A 9,430-nucleotide genomic window follows, 5' to 3' on the forward strand; every position below is an offset into this window, starting at 1 on the left:
TTAACCTCTTATCCTAACGTTAATGCATAACCCATTTCCTGAGAACAACCCCTATCCCATAATTCTAACCCTATCTCCTAGTCATCACTGTGACACCTAATCCCTAACCCTAATTCTAAACCGCTAACCCTAACCGTAACCTTATCTACAAACCTTACACTGAGAGTAACCCTTACTTCTAACCCCAACGCTATGCCTAACAAAAACCCTAACCCTTGACCCTAACCCTTCACCCTAACCCCTAAGCCTTACCCTAACCCTTAACCCTAATCCTAATCCTAACCATTAAACCTAACCCTAGCTCTTAAAGCTAACCCTAAACCTTACCCTCACGACTAGACCTAACCCTGACACTAACCTAACACCTAAGCCTAACCAGAACCCCTAAAGCTAACCCTGAACCCTGTCCCTAACCCTAGCAGTAAACTTTAACCCTAATCCTAAGCCCAACCCGTAACCCTAATCCTATCCTTTTACCCTAAAACTAACCCCTAAACCTAACACCTATACCTCACCCTAACTCTAACCCCAATCCTAGTTCTAACCATACCCCTTCATAAAACATTAACTCCTAACCGCAAACCCTAACACTAACCAAAACCCTAATCACTAATCCCTAACCCTAACGCTTAACCTTTACCCTAACCGTTAACCCTCACCCTAAATCTTAACACTGACCCTAACCTTAACCTTTAACTCTAAGCCTAACCCTTAACCCTACAGTAAGGAAGACCCTTAATGCTAACGGGATCCCTTATCCCTAACCCTAACACTACAGCTAAAAATAACCCTAACCTTGGATCCTTAAACCTAACCCCTAACACTTACTTTAACCCCAAACCCTAACCCTAATCCTAAGCATTTAACCTAACCCTATCTCTTAACCCTAACGCTAGCCCTTACGCTAATGCCTAGATCTAACCCTAAATGTAACCTACCGCCTAATCATAACCTTAAGCCCTAATGCTAACTCTAACCCTGAACCCTAAACCTACCCGTAACCCTTAACACTAACCCTATCTGTGAACCTTAACCTTGACCCTAACCATTACCCACACCCAAGCATTTAACCCCGACCCTAACCCTAATCCTTAATGATAACCCTAACACTAAACCCTAACCCTAAGCCCAACACTTAACCCTAATCCTATCCCTTAACCCTAACCCTAACCCTAATGCTAACCCCTAAATGTAACCCTAACCGTGAACAGTAAACCTAACCCTAACCTACAACACAAACCATAGGACATAACTCTAACCCTAAAACTAACCCTAACCCTAACCCTAACCCTAAACCCTAACTCTTAACCTTAACCCTAAGCGTTAACTCTCACGCTAACCTTTAATCCTAACCCTAATCCTAATCTTCAACCCTAAACCTAACACTTAACCCTAACCCTGTACCAAAGCCTAACCCCTCATCCTAACCCGAACCGTAAACCTCAACCCTAAACCAAAGTGTAACTGTTAAACCTAAGAGTAACCTTTAACCCTAACCCTAATCCCTAACCCTAAGCCCTCACCCTAACACTAAACTTCATCCTTAACCCTAACCAGAATCCTAACCCTAAATCTAATTCTCAGACTTCTTGCTTTCTTAGAGTTTAGAAAGCCTGCAATCCTCCCATGCCATGCGTGAAAGGAGGCTCTACCACTGTGTCCTGCATGAAACCCACGGGCCCATACCCAGAGTATGATAGAGTGGGTTCCCGGGTACAATCCCAGCCCCCTAAACTCCCCCTACCCGCCTAATGCAGACAGGGCCCGTGCGCTAAGCATAAACAATACCTTTAACAGATAACCCTAACCCTGAACATAACACCCAACCCTGTTCCTATTTCTCCCCTTAACACGTAAACCTCACCGTGCGCCTAACTTTAACCTCTTATCCTAACGTTAATGCATAACCCATTTCCTGAGAACAACTCCTATCCCATAATTCTAACCCTATCTCCTAGTCATCACTGTGACACCTAATCCCTAACCCTAATTCTAAACCGCTAACCCTAACCGTAACCCTACCTACAACCCTAACACTGACACTAATCCTTACTTCTAACCCCAACGCTATGCCTAACAAAAACCCTAACCCTTGACCCTAAACCTTCACCCTAACCCCTAAGCCTTACCCTAACCCTTAACCCTAATCCTAATCCTAACCATTAAACCTAACCCTAGCTCTTAAAGGTAACCCTAAACCTTACCCTCACGACTAGACCTAACCCTGACACTAACCTAACACCTAACCCTAACTATAACACCTAAAGCTAACCTTGAACCCTATCCCTAACCCTAGCAGTAAACTTTAACCCTAAACCTAAGCCCAACCCGTAACCCTAATCCTATCCTTTTACCCTAAAACTAACCCCGAAACCTAACCCCTATACCTCACCCTAACTCTAACCCCAATCCTAATTCTAACCATACCCCTTCATAAAACACTAACTCCTAACCGCTAACCCTAACACTAACCAAAAATCCTAATCACTAATCCCTAACCCTAACGCTTAACCTTTACCCTAACCGTTAACCCTCACCCTAAATCTTAACACTCACCCTAACCTTAACCTTTAACTCTAAGCCTAACCCTTAACCCTACAGTAAGGAAGACCTTAATGCTAATGGGATCCCTTATCCCTAACCCTAACACTACAGCTAAAAATAACCCTAACCTTGGATCCTGAAACCTAACCCCTAACACTTACTTTAACCCCAAACCCTAACCCTAATCCTAAGCATTAAACCTAACTCTATCTCTTAACCCTAATGCTAGCCCTTACCCTAACGCCTACATCTAACCCTAAATCTAAACTACCTCCTAATCCTAACCTTAAGCCCTAATCCTAACTCTAACCCTGAACCCTAAACCTACCCGTAACCCTTAACACTAACCCTATCCGTGAACCTTAACCCTGACCCTAACCATTACCCGCACCCAAGCATTTAACCCTGACCCTAACCCTAATCCTTAATGCTAACCCTAACACTAAACCATAACCCGAAGCCCAACACTTAACCCTAATCCTATCCCTTAATCCTAACCCTAACCCTAATGCTAACCCCTAAACGTAACCCTAACCGTGACCAGTAATCCTAACCCTAACCTCTAACACAAACCATGGCACATAACTCTAACCCTAAAACTAACCCTAAGCCTAACCCTAAACCCTAACTCTTAATCTTAATCCTAAGCGTTAACTCTCACGCTAACCTTTAATCCTAATCCTAATCCTTATCTTGAACCCTAAATCTAACACTTAACCCTAACCCTGTACCAAAACCTAACCCCTCATCTTAACCCTAACCGTAAACCTCAACCCTAAACCAAAGTGTAACCGTTAAACCTAAGAGTAACCTTTAACCCTTACCCGAAGCCCTAACCCTAACACTAAACTTCATCCTTAACCCTAACCAGAATCCTAACCCTAAATCTAATTCTCAGACTTCTTGCTTTCTTAGAGTTTAGAAAGCCTGCAATCCTCCCATGCCATGCGTGAAAGGAGGCTCTACCACTGTGTCCTGCATGGAAACCACGGGCCCATACACAGAGTATGATAGAGTGGGTTCCCAGGTACAATCCCAGCCCTCTAAACTCTCCCCGCCCGCCTAATGCAGACAGGACCCGTGCACTAAGCATAAACAATAGCTTTAACAGATAACCCTAACCCTGAACATAACACCCAACCCTGTTCCTATTTCTCCCCTTAACACGTAAACCTCACCGTGCGCCTAACTTTAACCTCTTATCCTAACGTTAATGCATAACCCATTTCCTGAGAACAACCCCTATCCCATAATTCTAACCCTATCTCCTAGTCATCACTGTGACACCTAATCCCTAACCCTAATTCTAAACTGCTAACCCTAACCGTAACCCTACCTACAACCCTAACACTGACAGTAACCCTTACTTCTAACCCCAAAGCTATGCCTAACAAAAACCCCAACCCTTGACCCTAACCTTTCACCCTAACCCCTAAGCCTTACCCTAACCCTTTTTTTTTCTTTTCTTTTTTTTTTTTTATATAATTTTACAGAATCAAAGAGTCTAACAGTATATCTTGTTAGATACAGTATGTCCTCATAATGTATACATTATTTCTTGTACAATGATATGAAATAATATGGGAAATATTCATGATAAATTATTAAGTGAACAGTGCAAGTTAAAAACAATAGTTTCATATTTTTTTCCCCACCCCCCCTTTCCCGAGTCAGCACCTTCAAGTGTTACCACTCCCCAAACGGTGCGCAATGCACTCATTGTGTAGGCATACCCCCATCCTCTCCCCCACCTCCCACCTCAGTCTGATGTGCAATTGGTGTCGTTTCCAGATTTGTATTTAGGTGATGATCAAGGAAACCAATTTTCTGGTGACTACATGTGATGCTTGTTTTTCCATTCTTGGGATACTTCACTTAATATAATGGGTTCCAACTCTCTCCAGGAGAACCATAGAGATGTTGTATCTTCATCATTCCTTATAGCTGAGTAGTATTCCATGGTATACATATACCACAGTTTACTAATCCAATCATGTATTGATGGGCATTTGGGTTGTTTCCACATCTTTGCTATTGTGAATTGTGCTGCTATAAACATTTGGGTACACGTGCCTTTGTTACAGAATGACCTTTTTTCCTTTGGGTATATGCCCAGTAATGGGATTGCTGGGTCAAATGGCAGGTCTACTTGAATCTGTTTAAGATACCTCCATAATGCTTTCCACAGAGGTTGCACTAGTTTGCAGTCCCACCAGCAGTGTATTAGTGTTCCTGTCTCTCCACACCCACGCCAACATGTGTTGTTTTGGGTTTTTTTGATAAAGGCCATTCTCACTGGGGTTAAGTGATATCTCATTGTGGTTTTGATTTGCATTTCCCTGATGATTAGAGATGTTGAACACTTTTTCATATGTTTGTTAGCCATTTTTATATCTTCTTTTGAAAAATTTCTATTCATGTCCTTTGCCCACTTTTTGATAGGGTTGCTTGATTTTTTCTTGCTGATTTTCCTGAGTTCTAAATAGATTCTTGTTATCAGTCCTTTATCTGATGTGTAGTATGCAAAAATTTTTTCCCATTCTGTAGGTGGTCTGTTTATTCTCTGGACTGTTTCTTTGGCTGTGCAGAAACTTTTTAATTTAATCATGTCCCATTCATTTATTTTTGTTGCTGCTGTGATTGCCTTGGGGGTCTTCTTCATAAATTCTTTGCCTAGGCCAATGTCTGTAAGAGTCTTTCCTACATTTTCTTCTAGAATTCTGATTGTATCACGCCTAAGGTTTAAGTCTGTTATCCACCGTGATTTGATTTTTGTGAGAGGTGAAAGCTGTGGGTCCTGTTTCAGTCTTCTACAAGTGGTTAACCAATTCTCCCAGCACCATTTGTTGAATAGGGATTCTTGTCCCCAGAGTATATTCTTTCCCGCTTTGTCAAAAATTAGGTGACTATATGAGGATGGTTCTATATTTGGATTTTCTGTTGTGTTCCACTGGTCTGTGTCCCTGCACTTGTGCCAATACCAGGCTGTTTTAAGAACCACGGCCTTGTAGTATAGTTTGAGGTCTGGCAAATTAATACCTCCCATTTTGTTTTTGTTGCTTAAAATTGCTTTTGCTATACGGGGTCTTCTTTGATTCCATACAAAGTGTATAATTATTTTCTCTATGTCTGTAAAGAATGATGTTGGTAATTTAATAGGGATTGCATTGAATCTGTAGATCACTTTGGGTAGTATAGACATTTTAACAATGTTGATTCTTCCGATCCACGAGCATGGCATATTTTTCCATCTATTTGCAAGTTCTGCTATTTCTTTTCTCAGTGTTTCATAGTTTTCCTTATAGAGGTCCTTTACCTCTTTAGTTAGATATATACCTAGATATTTTATTTTCTTTGTTGCTATTTTGAAGGGTATTGAGTCTTTAATTTGGTTTTCCGATTGACTGTTATTGGCATATATAAATGCCTCTGATTTGTGTATATTAATTTTGTAGCCTGAGACTTTGCTGTATTCGTTAATCAATTCCAGGAGTCTCTTGGTTGAATCCTGGGGGTTTTCCAGATATAACATCATATCATCAGCAAAAAGTGAGAGTTTGATCTCTTCCTTCCCTATTTGGACTCCCTTGATTCTGCTCTCTTGCCTGATAGCTCTCGCAAGGACTTCCAATACTATGTTGAAAAGTAATGGAGACAATGGGCAGCCCTGTCTGGTTCCAGGTCTAAGTGGGAGTGCTTTCAGTTTTACCCCATTCAGTATGATGTTGGCTATGGGTTTGTCATATATGGTTTGTATCATTTTTAGGTAGGTTCCATCAATCCCTATTTTGTTAAGCATTTTTATCATAAAAGGGTGTTGAATTTTGTCAAATGCTTTTTCTGCAACTAATCAGAGTATCATATGATTTTTGTTTTTGCTTCTATTTATGGGGTGAATTACATTTATAGATTTACGTATGTTGAACCACCCCTGCATCTCGGCTTACCCTAACCCTTAACCCTAATCCTAATCCTAACCATTAAACCTAACCCTAGCTCTTAAAGCTAACCCTAAACCTTACCCTCACGACTAGACCTAACCCTGACACTAACCTAACGCCTAACCCTAACCAGAACCCCTAAAGCTAAACTTGAAACCTATCCCTAACCCTAGCAGTAAACTTTAACCCTAAACCTAAGCCCAACCCGTAACCCTAATCTTATCCCTTTACCCTAAAACTAACCCCTAAACCTAACCCTTATACCTCACCCTAACTCTAACCCCAATCCTAATTATAACCATACCCCTTCATAAAACACAAACTCCTAACCGCTAACCCTAACACTAACCAAAAACCCTAATCACTAATCCCTAACCCTAATGCTTAACCTTTACCCTAACCGTTAACCCTCACCCTAAATCTTAACACTCACCCTAAACTTAAACTTTAACTCTAAGCCTAACCCTTAACCCTACAGTAAGGAAGACCCTTAATGCTTATGGGATCCCTTATCCCTAACCCTAACACTACAGCTAAAAAGAACCCTCACCTTTGATCCTGAAACCTAACCCCTAACACTTACTTTAACCCCAAACCCTAACCCTATTCCTAAGCATTAAACCTAACCCTATCTCTTAACCCTAACGCTAGCCCTTACCCTAACGCCTAGATCTAACCCTAAATCTAACCTACCGCCTCTCCTAACCTTAAGCCCTAATGCTAACTCTAACCCTGAACCCTAAACCTACCCATAACACTTAACACTAACCCTATCCGTTAACCTTAACCCTGACCCTAACCATTACCCTCACCAAAGCATTTAACCCTGACACTAACCCTAATCCTTAATGCTAACCCTAACACTAAACCCTCACCCTAAGCCCAACACTTAACCCCAATCCTATCCCTTAACCCTAACCCTAACCCTAACCCTAATGCTAACCCCTAAACGTAACCCTAACCGTGAACAGTAAACCTAACCCTAACCTCTAAAACAAACCATAGCACATAACTCTAACCCTAAAACTAACCCGAACCCTAACCCTAACCCTAAACCCTAACTCTTAACCTTAACACTAAGCGTTAACTCTCACGCTAACCTTTAATCCTAACCCTAATCCTAATCTTCAACCCTAAACCTAACACTTAACCCTAACCCTGTACCAAACCCTAACTCCTCATCTTAACCCTAACCGTAAACCTCAACCCTAAACCAAAGTGTAACCGTTAAACCTAAGAGTAACCTTTAACCCTAACCCTAATCCCTAACCCTAAGCCCTCACCCTAACACTAAACTTCATCCTTAACCCTAACCATAATCCTAACCCTAAATCGAATTCTCAGACTTCTTGCTTTCTTAGAGTTTAGAAAGCCTGCAATCCTCCCATGCCATGCGTGAAAGGAGGCTCTACCACTGTGTCCTGCATGAAACCCACGGGCCCATACCCAGAGTATGCTAGAGTGGCTTCTCGGGTACAATCCCAGGCCCCTAAACTCCCCCCGCCCACCTAATGCAGACAGGGCCCGTGCGCTAAGCATAAACAATACCTTTAACAGATAACCCTAACCCTGAACATAACACCCAACCCTGTTCCTATTTCTCCCCTAAACACGTAAACCTCACCGTGCGCCTAACTTTAACCTCTTATCCTAACGTTAATGCATAACCCATTTCCTGGGAACAACCCCTATCCCATAATTCTAACCCTATCTCCTAGTCATCACTGTGACACCTAATCCCTAACCCTAATTCTAAACCGCTAACCCTAACCGTAACCCTACCTACAACCCTAACACTGACAGTAACCCTTACTTCTAACCCCAACGCTATGCCTAACAATAACCCTAACCCTTGACCCTAACCCTTCACCCTAACCCCTAAGCCTTACCCTAACCCTTAACCCTAATCCTAATCCTAACCATTAAACCTAACCCTAGCTCTTAAAGCTAACCCTAAACCTTACCCTCACGACTAGACCTAACCCTGACACTAACCTAACACCTAACCCTAACAATAACCCCTAAAGCTAACCTTGAACCCTATCCCTAACCCTAGCAGTAAACTTTAACCCTAAACCTAAGCCCAACCCGTAACCCTAATCCTATCCTTTTACCCTAAAACTAACCCCGAAACCTAACCCCTATACCTCACCCTAACTCTAACCCCAATCCTAATTCTAACCATACCCCTTCATAAAACACTAACTCCTAACCGCTAACCCTAACACTAACCAAAAACCCTAATCACTAATCCCTAACCCTAACGCTTAACCTTTACCCTAACCGTTAACCCTAACCCTAAATCTTAACACTCACCCTAACGTTAACCTTTAACTCTAAGCCTAACCCTTAACCCTACAGTAAGGAAGACCCTTAATGCTAATGGGATCCCTTATCCCTAACCCTAACACTACAGCTAAAAATAACCCTAACCTTGGATCCTGAAACCTAACCCCTAACACTTACTTTAACCCCAAACCCTAACCCTAATCCTAAGCATTAAACCTAACCCTATCTCTTAACCCTAACGCTAGCCGTTATCCTAAGGCCTAGATCTAACTCTAAATCTAACCTACCGCCTAATGCTAACCTTAAGCCCTAATGCTAACTCTAACCCTGAACCCTAAACCTACCCGTAACCCTTAACACTAACCCTATCCGTGAACCTTAACCCTGACCCTAACCATTACCCGCAACAAGAATTTAACCCTAACCCTAACCCTAATCCTTAATGATAACCATAACACTAAACCCTCACCCTAAGCCCAACACTTAACCCTTATCCTATCCCTTAACCCTAACCCTAACCCTAACCCTAATGCTAACCCATAAACGTAACCCTAACCGTGACCAGTAAACCTAACCCTAACCTCTAACACAAACCATAGCACATAACTCTAACCCTAAAACTAACCCTAACCCTAACCCTAAACCCTAACACTTAA

This window comes from Eulemur rufifrons, unplaced genomic scaffold (genome assembly GCF_041146395.1).
Source record: "Eulemur rufifrons isolate Redbay unplaced genomic scaffold, OSU_ERuf_1 scaffold_124, whole genome shotgun sequence".
In the NCBI taxonomy this organism is placed as follows: Eukaryota; Metazoa; Chordata; class Mammalia; order Primates; family Lemuridae; genus Eulemur; species Eulemur rufifrons.